Source organism: Apus apus, chromosome 4 (genome assembly GCF_020740795.1).
Source record: "Apus apus isolate bApuApu2 chromosome 4, bApuApu2.pri.cur, whole genome shotgun sequence".
Taxonomy (NCBI): Eukaryota; Metazoa; Chordata; class Aves; order Apodiformes; family Apodidae; genus Apus; species Apus apus.
The window spans coordinates 60167507-60186729 of NC_067285.1; the positions used below are offsets into that span (position 1 = coordinate 60167507).

A 19223-nucleotide genomic window follows, 5' to 3' on the forward strand; every position below is an offset into this window, starting at 1 on the left:
TGGGGCATATGGATCTAAAAGTAATCTGTGGATAAAAGAAAAAGATGGTGAGAATCTATTACAAACAGATGGTTAAATAAAGCCATTTCATCTCAGCTTCGAGTAGCAAATATTGCTGTCATTATCAGTGATGTCAGAGCCAACTGTTCCACTTGGCATCTTGCTGCATTCCCTTCAGAATGGCCAGGCTCCCAGGCAGTGAGGCCTGCTCCAGACAAAAGCTATATGGATTCCTAGCGCTCTTGTAGTGCTCTTCAGCTCCTCCTTCTACCCATTTTTATATCTCTACCTTTCCAGAATAACAATGGTCCTCGATGTTCAGCACTTTGCACAGTATAAGTCAGGCACAGTTGGGCCCCCAGTGACCCTATTGTGGCAGCAGGGCATCAAATACCAGACCGTGGCCCACAGCTTCTTCATTTTCCCTAACAGATGCACAGACCATTTCAGAGACCCTAGCAGAATCAGTCTGGCTAGTCTACTGAACTGACTATTAGTACTGGCAGTTTGCCCAGAAACTTTAAATGTGGTACAAACTATGGCTCCAGCCCAGAGGAAAAAGAGTAAGAAAATGGTGAATAGCTTGAAATTAGGACTTCTCTGGAATCTTGTCTTCACCTTCAAAATTAGGACTCTAAAACTAAATACTGTGCACATATTGCCACTACACAGTGAGGTTCCTCAGCCGTCGGCAGATCTGGAATTTCGCATCCATCTGTCACACAGAGGCAGAGAGAGGAATTTGAGCAGCAGATGTGAGGCAAATGTCTTGGTCAGGATCTCACAGCATCATTTTTCATTTCCTTGTTTTAAGGAGTGCATGCTCTCAGGTTCATTATTTTGATGTGTGCACCTTTTTTTGGGTGGAGTCTCTACCCACTGCTTGTCTTCCAGAAGAGATACCCTATGAAATTCACTCCCTCCAAGCAGGCTCACCTTTGTAAGTGGGAATCTGTGGTTTAAGGAGTACAGCTACAGACAAAAAAATCCAAACACATTGCAGTTACAGGATAGATCCTTCTATATCCATTAGCACAGGAAAAAAAAAGGATTCTCAGTCTAAGGGAGACAACAGGAGCAGCTGTGAAGTGACTTCCTCAGATACTGAACTTCACGTGGAGGTTCCTCTGGATATGAGCCCCTAATACCCATCCAAAGGGAGGCAAAAGTAAAAACAACTCACTGTAATGGGTAGGAAGACTTGCTTTCAGGCAGCCTCCTTTTCTGGAATAATTCAAGCTAAGAGCCGTTCCCTGAGAGCACACTCCACTAGAGGCTCATGCAATAGAGCATTTCTTAGCAGCCCACTTTATGGCCTGCAAAGATATAAACAAGAGTTCAGCTGCACATGCTTTGAAGCACTAGCAACACACAGCCCTCCCTCAGCCCAAATTCACACTTTGGCACAACGACCGTATTCATTAGACAGGTCAGTTCTCTGGCTTCATCCATTTCAGCTGTAAAAAAATAAATAAAATCACCAAATGACCAGAAAATGCTTCCACCACACCTGCGTAAGACAACCCAGCTTGTTCAGCTTAAAAACTTTCTACACCAACAGCACATGATCTTCAAGACCCCAGAGCCCATTTCTGGGTGTTATAAACACCTGATCCACCTCAGCTGGGAAATGCTGTATCCATCACTGGGAACACTGAGAAAGCTTTCTAAAGGACACACCACTTTTTCATCAGTGTAGCAATGATGTAACCAGGTTGAGGTTTCTCACACAACTAGAACACTGCTCAGTCAAGCTACTCAAAACAAAGGACTTGATGAAAGGAGACAGTGTGCTGTGAAAGCAGGGATAGAATTTGCAGTTTATTAAAGAGAAGCATGGAAATGTGCAACAAACAAACCAACCAACCAAAAGTAATCCCACAAAAAAAGGTTATTACTGGGATGGTCACTGAATTTTTTTTCCTTTGGAAAAGCGAAGTTACCCAAGGAGTTAAGGTAATGATGACACAATACCAGAAGAGGAACATTTCTAATGGGTAGCACTTGTTCTACTGTAACAGAAACCCATAGATAAAATATCTATGTGCCATAAATAAAATATGCTGGACAAAGCACCCCTGTCCCACTGTTCAAAGAGACATGACATCAAGAACACAGACACTAGAGCTTATTAACACTTCTCAGATCATGTGAGGAAGTAATGCAGATTACTTCAGTAACTCCTGACAAATGAAATGAGAAAAATGTACAAATTATAGTTTCTGCCTGAAAACAGCAGCCAGCTGTAGTGATGGAAAGCAAACCTTGTCATACCTTTGATTTTATGCCTCCTAGGTGGATTTCAAAGGCACAGCAGACACACAAAAACTATTTTCAGAGCCTTACAGCTGGACACATTTAGTTACACTTTGCCACTTTTTTCCTGTAAACACTCACTTTCTTAATAATTTTTCCATTTATTCTGGATTGCCATTGATCTAACTAGGCCTCAGGACAGTTTGGATTTCGCTTATTTGCCAGATCACTTGGAATTAAAAATAGAGAGTCTATGTATGAGTTAAACAGAACAATTAAATTATTAGTAATGTCATAATGACTTAATTGTGGAAGTTTTTGTTTCATTTTAAAGGAAAAAAAATTAGGTTCTTTCCAAGGATTAGAACAGTATTATCTGCTGGATCTCAATCTGGTTTTCTGGCACTGATTCTTTGTGTTGTGTCAGTCTAAAACATCAGCACAGTAGTAGCAACTCCTATTAATGAACATTGCAAGCAGGTCATCTGACAAGATCCCACAGCCAGGAGCCAGTATTTAGACCTAACTTCTTTGAAAATTAAATTAAATTAAATTACCTTTTTTTCTCCTTCATTTATCTATTCAATCTAAAAAAGCCAAATCACTCTGATTAGCTCAACAGATGCACTATAAGAGAACATCTGAAAGCTGTTCAACTTATTTTGTACCTTCACATCATGTGCACATGGTCACTAAAGAACATAAACTCACTCCTCAAAATTCATTACCAAGCCTATGCCATTTAAGCTCAGCACTCAAATTACAAATTTTGTGTATGCAAGAGTAGAGAAGTGTTCCCTGACAAGATGACATTTATACTCAAAGTAAAAGAAGCAGCACAGCCTAGCTTTCCTAAGATGGCAGGCTGTTTCCAGGCTCTGATTTCAGGTGCTGATCGCTCAGACCGCATGCATGCAAACAAGCCATCTGCTTGTGAAAACACAAACCACATGCCCCAACCTGAAACCTTCATTCTAGGAAACAGAAGGGATTAGGTTAAATTGTAGATTGTGCTGTCCTCAACCATTCCTCCATTCTGGCCACGTGCAGTGATATACCCAAGTTAGAGACACACAAGTCCCTCTGCTTTGCTGAAGGGATGAAAAAATCTGTTTAGAAGGAAGAAGTGAGGAGTGAACAAGGGGAGACGAAAGATGAGGGCATTTGTGGGAACCACTTAGAATCACGTTGTTGCTAAAATTACCTTGCAATGTGAAGAAACTGGCTGCAAATAGGTTTGCAGCTACAAAGAGCCACAAAACCTCAGTGCGGTTTGAAGTGATTTTGCTGAAGGGAAGAAGCTGAAGCAGCTGGCTTGGATTCTGACATGTGCTTAGGGGAAAAAAAGAAAAACCAAAACAAAACAAGACTTCATGTGATCAGGACCTACGTATCTGCTGAGAACATCATGAGAACCTTAGAGAGGACAGCAGGGCCAGACCAGAACCACGCCTCACTTCATAAAGGAGTGAGAAGTGGACTGGGAGCCTTAGGCAAGTGACTCTTCTATTTTCTCTTTCATGGCCTCTACCAGCAAAGGACTCTCAGCTTTTGCTCTTCCTAGAGGCAGGCTGGGTTAGGAAGCTCTTAACACTCATCTTTCCACCAAGTATATTTATCTACAAGTCCCAACAGGCCTGAGTCCAGCTACAACAAACTTTCTGGGCATTTGTGACTGTTATGAAACAGAGTGACTCAGCCAAGCTACATCAGAAACGGAGATTCTTTTATTTGTTCACAGAAACTTAACAAGCCAAGGGAGGAAAGAAAAACAAGTGGCAGAAAAGACACATTCCTACAGATCTTCATCTTACAAAGCTTAGCCTTTATCTCTGACCTTAGGAAGATGTTGCTGTCTGGCTTTCTGTCTCCTTGTACCCTTTTGACTGTTCTGCCTCACTCCCCAGACCCATAGCTCTGACACTCTTAGCCATCTGTCCAGTAATGCAGTAGAATCAAAGGTATCAGTGATTATTTACCACTAGCATTTCACCCCTTGGGTCCCCATTGCCATGGTGAGCAGTAACAGAGCTTGAAAGATAAGGTCAAAACATAGCCTAGCTATCTCCCACAAGCCACCTGGAAGAATTGTTTTCTGAGGAGTTCTCTGGCATGGATTTGCCCTTACTCTGTGACCAAAAGCCCACCTCAGCTCAGCACTCTGGACTCCTAACTGAGTTCCTGGGACATCTGGGATCAAGAATCATCCCTAAAAACCATGAGCCCAGGTTCCTCTCCAGGAACATCCCAGCTTCTTACAGGTTATCAATCAACCTCTCTGGTTTATGCCCATCTCATTCTGTTCCATTCCACAGTGTGAGAGTCCAGGTCCCTGCCATCACGTCATAGGAATTTATTATTATTTTCCATCTTTCAGAAAATTTTCAGCCTATTCTTGTACAATTTACAATGATAACATATGACAATATACTTGCATTTGAATATAAAATTTGTGGGGAAAAAAAAAAGCAGATCTCTTCCACAGTTACTATATCACTGAAAACCAAATGTCAGTCTGCATGTCTTGGATTACTCACAGATAATGCAAGTAGCATCACACTACAGTTATGTAAACTGTTAATCAAACATTGAGACAGAGGAAAAAATAGATGTCAAATGAACCCTAGAAAGATACACGAAGCACAGACTGCCAAGACCGCACATGCTGAAGTGCTGCAGGGAGGATGAAAAATGTGGTAAGTATATAATGATTTAGACCAACCCAAGAGGGAGACTATCCATTTGGTGAAAACCTGGACCAACGCAGATGTTAAGCATGAGAGATTGTGCCCTGGAAACAGTTAGGAGGGCACAAAGTATAGAGTATCTAAAAGGCTGAAACAATACTGACATATAACAGCTCTCTGTCCTGTCTCAGCAGGAGTCAAAGTCCAGTCACTGGAACCTACCAGAATGTTGGATTTCAGAATAATTTGACATTCCTGAGCAGTAAATAACACTATTCAAGAAATTAGAACACAAACTGCACTATTGACAATGGTGTCAATAGACACAATGGTGCCTATATCCAAAATAGTGACATCACGAACCAGTTTGGCATTCCAGACTTAGATGAATTCTGCACTGGCCAAGACTGAAGCTTTTCACTTCTGTATCTCCTGTATCACCTGAGCCATGTCTGAATTATTTTTCAGACAGCTATTTTTGGAACTCTGTGCTACAGGAAAGCAAAAAGCAGCTTCCTATCAGTTTTAGCTTAGAAGACTGGTTAAAATCCAATTCTAACCACAGTCTATGGGGAATCAAATGCAGAGTCAGGACTTAATTTTAACTTCAGTATCACAATTCAGACACATCTGCTGGTTTTCCCCTGTGGATTGCAACAAACCTTCTCTATTGGCAAGTTCTGATGCCCTAGCTGCTTTTTGATCTGAAGAACAAAACTACAATTTGGAAATTCTTGCCATCTATTTTGAAGAACCTAAGCAAAAGGTTAATTTTAATCTGGATCACCAGCAAGATGCAATACAATAAAAAAACCTGGATCAAAATTAAGAAAAAGATACAGTATGCTGAGGAAAACAGAGGTTTAGCCAGAAAATAAGCATAACTCAAAGGAAACTGTCCCATGTAACAGAAAAAGTGTCAGTAAAGTGTTGTGAATAATTCTTGCCTGCTTTTCTCACTTCAGATCAAAAATACATGTCAATATTTTGTTGCTTCAGTCCTAAGAGATCTGAAATGCTTGCCTTGAACTACTGTTAACCATCTAAATCAGTTCAACAGAAAAGATCAAAAGCTTACTAGAAAGTACATACCATAAGTGTAGGAGCAATGACTCAAGAGTTGTGTCATTCAGCAGGCAAAGATTACACTACCATTGGAAATAAGGCCTCCCTTGAGGAAAGCCCCATGAAGGTAAACACAAATGGACATCATAAAAGCTCTCTCACTGAACTGAGGTGACTAGCGTGTAGCACATCAGAGCCTTTCCAAAATACTACTGTCCTTTCTAGGTCACCATCTATAGGTCTCAGCATGTTTCCCAGGGCAAAAGGGACTTAAAACTGGTCTGGAAGACAGCCCTGATCAATTTGTAGATGACATATATATATATCATTATGTTAAAGGACTGAACATAAGTCTATGCAAGCAAAGTCTCTTTCATGGAGGCAATATAATCTTGTGCAAGTAATTTTCACTGTCTGCTTCTTGTTATTTCAAACCGTAGAGAAGACAATAATAATGATGCACACTGTAATGAAGCATTTAGATAAAATGATGAAATAAATCAGAACTGGACATGTACTTAAGATTAAATCACTCTCTGTGGCTTCTTTTCTTCACTGACTGCCATGGAAACCCAGAACTTAAAGACATCTGGAAACTGGCAATCCAAATCCAACCCCAGCAGTTTAAGAGTCAGCATCATAATTAATATGCTGAATGCTATTTCTCAAAAAATCTCAATATGAAATACGAGAATCCTCCAGAGCCTGGGGGTTCTTCCCTCCCTACTGGGTATGATATCATAGATATTAACTGGAAAATGTCTATTTACTTCAAATACGCAGGGAGGGAGAAGTAGTGCCAAGACTGGAGTTGCCTATGACACTGCCTTGCAGTGGGAAAACAACAAGCTAAAGAGGCTTTCAACCTGCTACTGTAAAGGTTAAAATGTCAGTTAGATTTCTTCAAGAATCAGCTAATTTTTTCACAAATCACTTTAATAGTGGGCACAATCTGGTTCTTATTCTTTGAATTCACAGATATTTTTAAAGATTTTTTTAAAGACAAAATAAAAGTGAAAACAAACTCTTAAAAGAAGCAGCAGCAAAGTCTTCTGAGGAGGCAACGCTCAGCTGACCAAGCGTGACTCCACCAGCATGAAACCATACCCAGCAGCTTACAGTCTGGCCCAGGGACTCCAAAGAAAAATGCAGTTATCACCTCAGGCTGATGTTCACCTAAACAATAATGCTCAGCAGCGAGGAAGTAGCACAGCACAGTCATCACACCAGGACTCTGATCTGTCTCACCCCCCCACCTTCTCTCTTTCCTTGGTAGCTGTAGAAAAGAGCTTACCCTTCTCTTGTACTCCCCTTGATAGCAAGGGACATGCAGTTAGCCCTTTCCATCAGAAGGAAATTCTCATGGACCTAACACTCCCCGTAACAGCAAAGGCTCACCTATTCTCTTTGGTTGTCTGGAGAAGAGCACAGTAGTCAACCAAGATGAAGACTTCCCCTCACAGCCAGTCCTCTCCCTTGCTGTTTTAAACAAGTTAAAATATTTCTGTGGGAATGTACCAATATCAGACTTCCACTAAAGGTTTATTAACGCTGGGTTGGGACTCCGGAAGGAAACTTTAAAAAATAGATTTAATCTGCTCTGTCAGTACCAGCACTTCCATAAACCAAATACAGCAGTAATTAAGGATCTCACAGGATCCAACAGCTTTGAAACTCAATCTCATACAATACAAATACAGCCCCATGACTCACCCATCCTCTTTTGTACACCTCCTCTGATTACATTTAAATCATGCATATTAGGAAAAACATCGAGACAGTACCGTTTGCTGCACTAAAAGTTGTAGAAGCACAAAATAGCTTGAAATGTCTAAGCCTTTTTAATAATGATGCTGTTCTTTGCTGCAGATCACCTGGCATGCACAGCTCAGCTCTGAAAAAATAATGCAGTCACTCCCTGATTAAATTACTCCTGGAGTGGAAAAGACATCAAGCAGCCTGCCTGTTTCCATTGGCTGTGTAGTGACTGAGCTCAATGAATATGGAAATAATTGGAAATCCTAGACCAATATAGAGGAGGAGGAATATGTGACCTGCACAAAGGGTATGTTAGAGTTGTCTGAAAGTAGAATCATAGTGTTATACCAAACAAGTGAAAAATCCTTGGTATCAGGAATAGGGGTTAAAAAACAAATAAAGATGACTTTGGTAAAATGGCAGAGGGTTCCAACAGAGATACAAAGCCTTTCAAAAGCTCTTTACAGGCTGTCATCCTAGGAAAGAGGTGAAACTGAGAATTTGATAGATCCTAATTCCTAAATCTAATCCAGACCTTTGTGTCTCTTTCGCTGCTGAAGTTTAATAGGTTTGCAAGATTACTAGGCAGTTGCCAGATAGGTTTCTTTGACTTGGATGCTGAAGCTATGACCTTTTCAGTAGTTTGTAGACAAAAAGACTGTAATCAGAATGTAAGAAGTGGGCAACTATCTCAGAAAAAAACAAAAGCTTTACCACCAGATGAGCCTGTTTTCACCAACTCAAGCAGATAAACTGAAGAAAGTAAGAAAATTACAGCCCTGCACTAACTGGAAAAAAATCAGTAATATGCCTCCCCTAAATCTAAAAAATCCTACATTTTATTTGGACAAGGCTCACTTGCCCACCTGTGCTAACCAAGAATAACTAACACCTCAGTGTAAGAGGTTGTTCTGGTAAAACAGAAGTGGTCTGCATCCCACATACTCCCTGCAGCTCCCAGAATACAGGGCACATTCAGGCGTCCTCCTGGCACATACACCACTCCCTGGAATTGCTGGCAAGAAATAGATGTTAGAGCGACCTTCTTCAGTTTCTTCTACCTGGCTGTCATAGTAAAAGGCAGATCCAGAATCAAGGGAGAAAACGGAAGTTTAAACCACATTTGGACAAATGCAAACATACAGGCATGCACAATCCTAAACTCTTTTTTGGCCACATCCAAAAAATTAGGGCTACTAACTGATTAAAATACTTTTAAGAGGTTCTGAGATGTGCTCTCAAAACACACTTTTGCATGTACTTTACATTTGCAATTATCTAATTTCTCAGTATAGTTAGTTCCTACGGATTTTAGAGCAAAGCTTGATTTTCCCTTCTCTAATGCTAAGACATTTTCATTTCATTCCTTTAACATTACATAAGTGCTTTTCATTTCCTGAACAATTCTCAGAGAAAGCAAGGATATTTGTGGAACAGCTTATTAGTTCTCACACACACACACACACACATATATATATACTTGGTTCAATGAAGCATGAGAAAACTCACCACAGACTTTTATCTCATAGGATCACCTTACACTACCCTCCAAAATGCACATGGTGACATGTTCTTTAGGTTGTTTCTATCCTTGTGGCTCAAACAAATCTCTACATCAGTTTCTAAGCTAGTAACCACCACTTTCATATTAAGTGCACCAATCTAAAATATTTCTGTTTCAATTTCCTAGGATTTGAGGATATTCTGATGTGATATATATTCCCCTCAGATAACTTTTTCACTGAATAGCAGTCTAATGAGAAAAAACAACTGGGTGCAGGTACCCTGATTCATAACACACCCTACTGTATATGTTGCTAATAGCTTTTTACAAGCTTTCCAAATATTAATTTAAAAATCTCTTCCCTGAAATCAAGAGGTTTCACCTTCTCACAAATCAAATAATAAGAGTTTTCTTATAAAAAGGGTGTTTCAAAACTGTTACCTCTATTTTCAGACTATTCTAACTGAAGAGGAATGATTTTCTTAAATACTGGTTCCACCTTAAAAGTGTATATAGGAAAGACTGCTTGTTGTGCCAGAGTAAAACTCCTTCTTTCCAAATCAATACAGTTCAAAGTTTCCCTCTGTGAAGGATGTCAGTACCTATGTGATCATCCTAAATGTTAATGAAAGCATCAGTTGTAGGATATGTGGAGGCAAAGAACCCCAATATAGACACATTCCAGACTGGAAGAGTTGAAATCTAGCAGTGCCATCTGGGGCTGGGTGGCTGGTTACCAAAGGTAAAAAAAAAAAAAAAGGCACACAATGCATCCTTCATATTTGGAAGCCGCTTTGTTCCAACATTGAATGATGCCTGTTGATCCCTGGTACATGCAGCTCCACCTAATTCTGTAATGATTATCATGGCCAGAACATTCACAGCTATCTTCTCTGAGGCAAATTCATAGGGAAAATTGCTGAAAAAAATTCTTAAATTATGTAAGGACTAAAATCCCGTTTTTAAGACTGAAATGTTCTGCCTTGTAAGCCCTTCCAGATGTAGTTGAAGTACCACGGGTAGCAGAAATGGCAGTGCAGGTGACATAATGTCTCTTTACCTTTCGCCATTCTAATCCCAGCAGAAGATGTGAAGGAAACACAAACCAGGAACCACCATCGCTGGTCTGAGTAATATGTGAAAGTCACTGAGGACATCTGCTTTAGTACATGTGCCTGGGAGCCCTTTGGATGTTCAGTCACTCCTGTGGCTTGAATATTTTACTCTGAAACTCTTTATCAATCCAACTTTCAAAAGCAGTGATCACTTAGTAAACCATGTCCTAGCCAGCTGGAGTTACAGATGGCTCAAATCTTTTGAAAACTGTGATTCTAATTGCTAAGCATGGCTATGCAATTTAACATAACCTAGTAAGCCGAGCTCTCAGCTGAAATACTGGAGACTTCAGTTGTGCTTCCAGTTCTGCCATTGGCCCAGTGGAAAGATGCTGCGTGAGTCTTCTCACCATACACAAAACAGGAACAATAAGAAAATTCCCTCAAAATCTGAACAACATTACAAACAGATGATTAATAGGGATATCTGGCTGCAGGCCTTAGGCTTTGAAAATCTTGATCCAGTTTCTCATCCTGGAGAGGAAGAGAGGATTATTCAATTTAAGAACTGTCAACTATTTATAACCCTAGCTATAAAAAAAATTATAAAAAAATTTGCAGAAATAGCAAGGCAGAAAGCTACTGCTGCCTTAGCCTTCTCCAGTAGAAACAACTCCCAGGGGTATCTGCACACTGTTCCAAGGTTGCTGGAGTGCATATTGTTCCATGTCTTCTTGCCAGTAAACTGCAGGACCAGTTTCAGTCACACAATGGAGAGGAAAAAGGAAAAAAAAATCCTGAGGATTCCACTTCCGTAGAGTTTCTATCACTATTATTCTTTTCTTTCTGAACAGGAGGATGATGGCTATGTCAAAGTAAATGGTTTATGTTTCTCTGCTATCAAGGCAATGCAACATGAAGACATTGGCTATTCATGTAAATGGAGGGGTAGCCCATTTTGTGGCAGGCACAGACTTGGAATCTTCTGTTTCCTACTGAAGATTTACATTTCCTGTGAAGTTTTCCCTATTGGTTTCCCCTCATCATTTCTGCTAGATTTCACCCAATCTAGCTCACAGACAGCACTAGCAAAAATGAACTTACTTGGATGCTTGTATTACTTCATGCAATGCAGTTGTCCCTACTATGCCCATCCCACCTCTGCAAGCCCCTTCTCTTGAGCTGGGGCAGATCATGAACAGGCTTTTTCTAATAGATGCAACCTGAAAGGTAAGCTATGTGCAAGCAAGAAAATCTTGTAAGAAGAGGATCAAACCGGCAGGATGGGGTAAAAATCTTTCCGATATAAGCTAAATATAAATAGAATAAGCATTTTTGCATTTTATTTTTGTCTGTATCTTGCATTTGTTTCTAAGTGCATTGCCTAATTTAGCTGTTACAAATAGAAGTTCTTACAGCATTTCTTCTTAACCTGGGTTGAGTTGTGCATGATTTAGACCAATTAGACAACTGCTAGGCTTTCCTTACATGGCAATCCACAGACCAGGTCACTAGGGTTACAAAACTCACATTCAGCTCACCTGAAATTGCTCAGGGCATGCAAAGAGACATACAGTAGGGCACAAGCTCTGCTGTAATGGCTAGGTAGAAAGCTGACACCACAAACATCAGGAGAAACAAATACCTTCCAGTAACCATTGGTAAGCAAGAAGGCTGGAATCCAGTAAGATATTGCAGCACATGCTTTGACTCCAAAGATCCCAAGGAACACACCATGGCACGTACATCACTTACCCTCCTTCCCCTTTCATGCTTTCTGGCAAAGTAATGTCAGTAGAAATGTCAACACATATGGTGTGTCACTTACGAGATTCCCTTTGAGAAGAAGGACTGACTAACAAACTAGAGATCAGAAGGGAAGGAATGCAGCCTCTGCCAATGCACTCTCTGCCAGTGATGGTGGATCAGAGATGGTATCTAATTTGTTAAGAAAACATGTTATATTTAGTTTATTATACTGCTTAATTTTAAGGTTTTTAAGGCACATTCAACTTGAGATAACTTCAACAGTATAGAATAAGCTTTTCTCTTTTTTTGACAGTAGAAAACAGGTTGCAGACGTGAGTGTGTATTTGCACTGTGACAGGGTATGGATTTATAACTTCCAAAAATACATGACAGAAAATGCTTAAGATTTGGTGTGATGTTGATTAAAGAAAGTTAAGCCTCAACAGATTTTAAAACCACCTTTGAATTAATTTATGAATATACATGCTTATAGTAGTAAATATTTTTGCACTGTAAAATTAAAAATAGTTCATTGTAGCTTTGTAACTCTACCCTGTATCATTCCCCATGCCAACCCAAGTGAAAAGCCTCTCAACAAACCATTAAAAAGACAGATTTCTTGAATGGAGCCAACACTATTTGGAATTTGCACAGCAAACAGTTTCAGAGATGTGAGGAGCCAAACACAATAGATTTAAAGTATTTTTCTAAATTAAAGATGTTTCTGGAGCTGCAGTATAGCATGTCAGCCTTGAGACATGCTTCCCTTTGTAAGAGAGATCACAAAGATTCAGATGCATTGATTTAAATAACAATAGAGTGATAGAAAGTATATGTCAAAACCTTAAACTACAAAAACTGGAACCTTGCTACTGAAAAGGGTAAAAGAAATATTAATCTCCCTTGAATAATAAGTTCTTGTATTGCTTGCAAAGAAACATTAACAAGCAGTATTTTATAATTCCCCAGGCACTAATCATAACTCACCAACAGTGGTATCCCACCAAAATTCTATTTTCAATGCAGCTGCATATGGTCAATGTGGCAGTGACATCTTTCAGCTGTACTGATCCTCATAAATAATGATTCAACCTTCCAAAGCTATATACTCCCCATAACAGGCAACATTAAGTGGAGAAGAAAATAAACAGTCTGATATGAATAATTATTTTTCTATTTTAATTTTGGAGTGCTGTTAAAAAAAGAATACACCAAAAATGCACTGTATATGTTTGAAAACAATTGTACTTCAGTTAAACATTACCATAAAAGTCATCATCTTACAAGGAAAGTGATTAACAGTGGAAACAATCTGTAACTCAGTTTCACAAAGTTTGCAAAAGAATTGCCTACCCAGGGCAAGAAATCCACTCGCTCACACACTTAATGTAATAATAACAGAGAAGAAAACTGAAGCAATTAAAAAAATGATCTCCTATTGATCTAGGGCACACAAGATAATAGAAACATACAGATGTGGTGGATATTGTTGAAATAAAAAGACAGGATTTTAAGAGTCACATAGACAAGGAACAGCTCTGTGACAAATATATGCACATTTTATTAACAAGAAAAAAAAACAGCAACAGGATCATTCTAGTAACTATAAATGAAAGAAATACTGCATCCACTTAATATTTAAATCTCAGAGATAAAGGAGATTGCCTTACCTCAAATACAGCTCCAAGACAGACATTAACAATATGTCTACATCCTTTCTTAATTCCCTTGATAGCAATCTAAGGAGAAATACAAAATAGCAAATAACTATCTTCCTGCAGACAGAATGTGCTCAGGAGTAATATGCTTCCCAGTAAAGTGTGCTGAAAAGAAGTGGAAAAAAAAAAAGAAAAAAGAATAAATTATAACTTAAAAAGACCATCCTTGCAAAATAAAATGGCAAAACTTTATATTTGAAATTCACATAAAGGTTTATTGCATTTTGAGGGAGACATTCAGGAATTAAGTAACATAGACATAACTGCGATGTCACCTCAAGTCTCAATAAAATATTAATTCTGTACATTTGTCTACAGTAGAAAGACGGTAAATTAATCTGCACAGAACTCAGTCACTGAAGACCTGAAAAGATTCCTGTTCCAGTAGTAGGCACACATGGGCTTACACGATTCGACCTTGTTAACTTGCTTTTTCCTCGCAAACTGCAGTGCCTGTTAAAGCTACACTCAAATGTTAAATGCTTTGGTCAAGAGTTCATCCACTGACCTGCACAGAAAGCCTTGTGTTCAGCTCCAACATTTTCTAACAGCAAACAAGAAAAAAATAAAAAAAAAGTTTCACGGAATAAACTGTTAAAAAAGAAAATCCTCACATAAGCTTTCCCCGAGGGGGAAGAAATACCCACAAGCTTTAAATTGGCCAGGCGGATTTAAGAGGAAGCAAAAAAAAAAAAAAAAAAAAAAGAAGGCAGCTCTTTCTGTTGCGTCAAAGAGCCCACTGTGCAATAGGAACAGTGAACAGAGTTGTTAAACTGGCAAGCTTTTGCTGAAGACAGCTTTTCAATATGCTCTCAACATCATCTCTCAGGGCCGGCTGGAGACAGTCCCACTCCTCTTCTATGAGCTATGCTCCTTCAAGAGGTAATCGCTCTTAAGGACAGTTTCTATAAACATGCTGCTCAACTGGTTTTGCTGCACACGATGAGGGTAATTACTCACATATACATACATTCGTGTATGAAATCTGTGTGCTCTTCTCTTGGGGAAAATGCAGGCATATTCGAAGTAGTGATCATTACCTCAGCTTAAGAGCAGGATGCTATTGATGACTGACTGCCTGTTAAAAATGTTCTCTGCTTGTACCATTCAGCATGCTGTTGAAAAGCAATTTTGAAAGGCACAGTACTTGCAGAGGAGACCTCTAATGCAATTCCATCAGGATGTTATAGTCCAAGCAGTACTCACTGATTAAAGGAAATCAGTAGTTGCATGCTGCTGACTAGCTTTGTGTTTAGTGCAGAGAGCTTGGAGAGCCACCAGAGACTGTAGCTATGGGGGATGAGCTAACTGTCCCTCTCGGGAATGACTGCTACATGACTGAAGACATCTTCAGAGGCTGAAGCAGTATATTTACTGTGAGTAGAGCAGGGAAACCAAGCAACCTGGTTAAACGTGAATAAAACCACATTCATCTTTGAACACAGGGAATTACTACACATCTCTGCAACTGAGGAGACCACCTTGCATCCCTTTTACAAGCCATGGAGACATAAGCAAAGGCATTCAAAGCACAGTCCGAGCTCCCGCAATCTCTATCTGGTCAGCTGAACTGCCTTCTGGGCTTCAAGTAGCTACAAAGGGAACCTGTGATGGCTTCCTCAAAACAAGGTTGTAGACACCAACCTTTTTTGAGATGAGTGCCACTCCAGGTGACAAGGCAATGCACATCTGCAAGATGTGTGCAGAAAGAACCTGCAAGGAAGAGACAGGAATAAAAAAGGGGAAATACAAACTGTGAAACTCACTTTTTGATGCCACTGCAGGACTAAAAGTGAGGACAACCATACGCAGCTGAGTAATTTAGAATTTGTTTTCTATTTCTACATCTTTCAGAGTTGCCACAGGGAGATTATGAGCCTGAATATGTGGGAAGGCAGCAGGAGGAAAGGAAATATGTCCAGTAGATAAATTCTCCCTATCCACATTCTTTCCCTATTAAGAAAATTCTACAGGGAAAAAAAAAAAAATTATTTAACTGCTTCTCTTCAAATTTGTCCAGATGAAAAGGAATTTCGCTCCTAAAAAGTGTTTTCATAAGTGGTAGAATAAATTTCTGGATAAAGTACACCAAATTTACAAGCCAAATATGGCATTTTCAAAGCTTTTAGCCCTGTAAACTAAAGGAAAAGTCCTATTTGTGTACTGAACAATGTGCAGATCTATTATGGTCTCACCACACTAGACAATTCACTGTGTTGAAAGCTCCAGATGTCATGTCACAGGAGTCGGATGAGCATAGCTGTGGCCATATGAGTGTACATTTACAACTCATTACAACTGGTTTCCTAGACCTAAAAGCTATGCAAGTATTTTAACATATCTAATAATAATACCTGCTCATAAGACTATCTAAATGCTTCCCCCTATAATCACTGGCTCCATACTGCTCATCATTGACAAACTGTAGGCTGAAGGATACTGATCACATTTGCTATTTACTTGAAATGGATTTTTGGTTTATCTTAGGACCAGAAAAGAACAGTTATTTGCACTTTGAGCAGGTGGCTGGACCAGATGATCTCCTGAGGTCTCTTTCAACTTAAATTATTTTATGATTCTGTCAAAATGAGGTCAATTATTAAAAGCTGCCCTAGGCTGTTACAGAAATGAACTGGATTGTGGCCAACTGTAGTGTTTTGAAGCCAGAATTTGGATTCAACTGTGAAAACTATAGACAATCCCAGAAAACAAAGATTTTCATTCCATCATTTCATGAGAAACTACCTGATCTGCTGAAACATGCACATTTGCACTGACATTGCCACCTATGAGGTCATTAACAGATACCACTCTATGGAGAGAGCTTGGGTTCTAAATCTCCTTTGCGGTTATTTTCTGGTCTGTCACCCAGATGTCCAATCTAGTGTCCTTCAACTCCAAGGGACAAAAAAGGATACTTGGTCTCAGCCTCAAATTCTGAGTCACTGGCAGCCCAGACAACTCACCTCAGCTGTAGCAATCAGTCTGAACAAAGCTCAAGGACACAGGATTGGTAAAAAAATTCCACAAAACAACAAAACCTTCCATGTGATCACTAGTTTTTGAGTAGACAGCACTGCACTGCTAGCTCAACACAGACCCTGTTCTCCAAGGCTTCACTCATAAAGTATTAAGGAGATTATTCCTTATCAGATCTTCTGAAAATCTATGCAAAGCTTTAAGAAAGAGAGTAACTCCCTTGTCATGCAAGGCAGCGCTTCCTGGTCCCAAGGCCTAAGGAAAGGCTAGCAAAGTCAGGCTCACATCACGCAGCACAGCAGTTCTCCTACTCTGTGCACCTCCACATCGTAGACCACTCAATACCATACTCCAAACCTGACTTGCCTGCACCTAGCACTTGTTAATACACCAGTCCTGCTGTATGTAGTAACAGCTTAATGGACCAAGGAAAGCCCAGACTGAATGGATGCTGTCTACTAGGATTATACAAATCCAGAAATGTAGAAGGTGGAGAATGACATTCAAAGCCCTCTGCCACTGTTCAGTGTCAGCCTAACGCCTTCCAAAGACTCTCTATTGGCTAGGGTCAAGCTGTCCTAATGGATCTCCTCATTTGTGGTGCAGAAACAATTTGGTGTGCTATAGCCAAGGTCTGCAGTGCTGCCTCTGCATATGTCATGTAACTCTGTCCTTATGCTGCATCAGCTATCCTGTCTGAATCCACAACACACATTAGCTCTGTTACTCAGAGGCCTTCCTCAAGAAACGGGACAACCTTCCAGGGGAAAAATATCAACCTTCACAGCATCAGATGACTAAACTGCCTTGAGGTCAACACTGCCTATTTCCTGCTACAGAAGGTTAAAAACCCTTTTCCTGATAAACAAGGCTCATTGTAGGCATTTCAGCTGGGTCCTGAATTCCTGCAGGAAGGAGGCTGTGTGCACTTCTAGCTGACTGGCTAAAACATTGAGACCTTCACCATGCCCTGCACTGTGGAAATCAAAACACTACAATCTGTGCAAGAACTCAGGAAAGCCACTTTAGGTGGAGAGGAAGCTTCACCCAGCCCCACCACCACCACCTACAGGCTTGGTTCCTGAGATAGGAGATGAGCACACAGTGCCACTAGCACATCAGTGGTTCAGGGTTAGTACAGTAACAGCTCTAAACAAAGCATATTGACCTGCTTAGCTAAAACCTATAGTTTATGTTCCCAGCACCTTCAAATACTACTCCTGTCTCACTTGATAGAGATTAAGTACCCATATTTACCAAAACCACAGTGCTCCCCTTCCTCTCACCCACAAATACAATATAAGCGGTGCTTCCTGCTTTCTCACTGACATCACTTGCCCCAAGCCCCTGCAATTCTTCCCACCTTCATCTATGTCCCCTTCACACTTCTTGTCTGGTGCTGTTAAACTGTTTGTATGATGAAAGACTTGGACTCTCATATCTTCCTTGCCTGGAAGGACTGAGTAGACTGGCAAACAGGTGTACATTTAGTAATAACTGCAGAGGCAAGGATTTGACAAAACTCTGCTAGAGGCAGCAAAGTACTTAATTTGGGGAAAAAAAAAAAAAAAAAAAAAGTTCCTAATTCCCCTACTGGATTCAGGGGGGAACATTGCAACCAGTGATGAGGAAAAGGCTGAGATACTTAATTCTTTTTTTGCCTCAGTCTTTAATAGTCAGACCAGCTTTCCCCAGGGTGTTCAGCCTCCTGAGCTGGAAGATAAGGATGGAGAGCAGAACAACCCCGCCATAATCCAGGAGGAAGTAGTTAATGATTTGCTTCTGCACCTGGACATGTATAAGTCTATGGGACCTGATGGGATTCACCCAAGAGTGCTGAGGGAGCTGGTGGGGAAGCTTGCTAAGCCTCTCTCCATCCATGTATCAACAATCCTGGTCAACAAGGGAGGTTTTGGATGACTGGAGGGTGGCTAATGTGACACCCATCTACAAGAAGGGCTGGAAGGAGGATTGGGAACTACTATCCTCAGTAAATTTGCAGAGGACACCAAACTGGGTGGGAGTGTTGATCTGCTAGAGGGTAGGAAGGCTCTACAGAGGGACCTGGACAGGCTGGATGAATGGGCTGAGGCCAATTGCATGAGGTTCAATAAGGTCAAGTGCCAGGCCCTGCATTTTGGTTACAACAACCCCAGACAACGCTACAGGCTTGGGGAGGAGTGACTGGAAAGCTGCCCAGCAGAAAAGGACCTGGGGGTGCTGGTGGATGGCTGGCTTAACATGAGCCAGCAGTGTGCCCAGGTGGCCAAGAAGAACAACAGCATCCTGGCCTGCATCAGGAACAGCGTGGCCAGCAGGAGCAGGGAGGGGATTGTGCTCCTGTGCTTGGCACTGATGAGCCTGCACCTCGAGGACTGTGTTCAGTTCTGGGCCCCTCACTACAGGAAGGACATGGAGGTGCTGGAGCGTGTCCAGAGGAGAGCTACCAAGC

The 19223-nt window shown here is 40.6% G+C and overlaps 1 protein-coding gene across 4 annotated transcripts in view; it reads right to left on the bottom strand.

The window, feature by feature from the left end:
• Positions 1-14449, bottom strand: part of CSGALNACT1 (chondroitin sulfate N-acetylgalactosaminyltransferase 1) — a 43476-nt gene extending 29027 nt beyond the window's left edge. The window contains exons 1-2 of one of the 4 annotated variants that reach the window (XM_051620079.1): positions 14301-14449; positions 13745-13813 (exon numbers count right to left, since the gene is read on the bottom strand). The gene's annotated coding sequence lies outside the window, so the exon portion shown is untranslated. The other 3 variants (XM_051620078.1, XM_051620082.1, XM_051620081.1) reach the window with 3 other exon arrangements.
• Positions 14450-19223: the final 4774 nt, after the last annotated feature.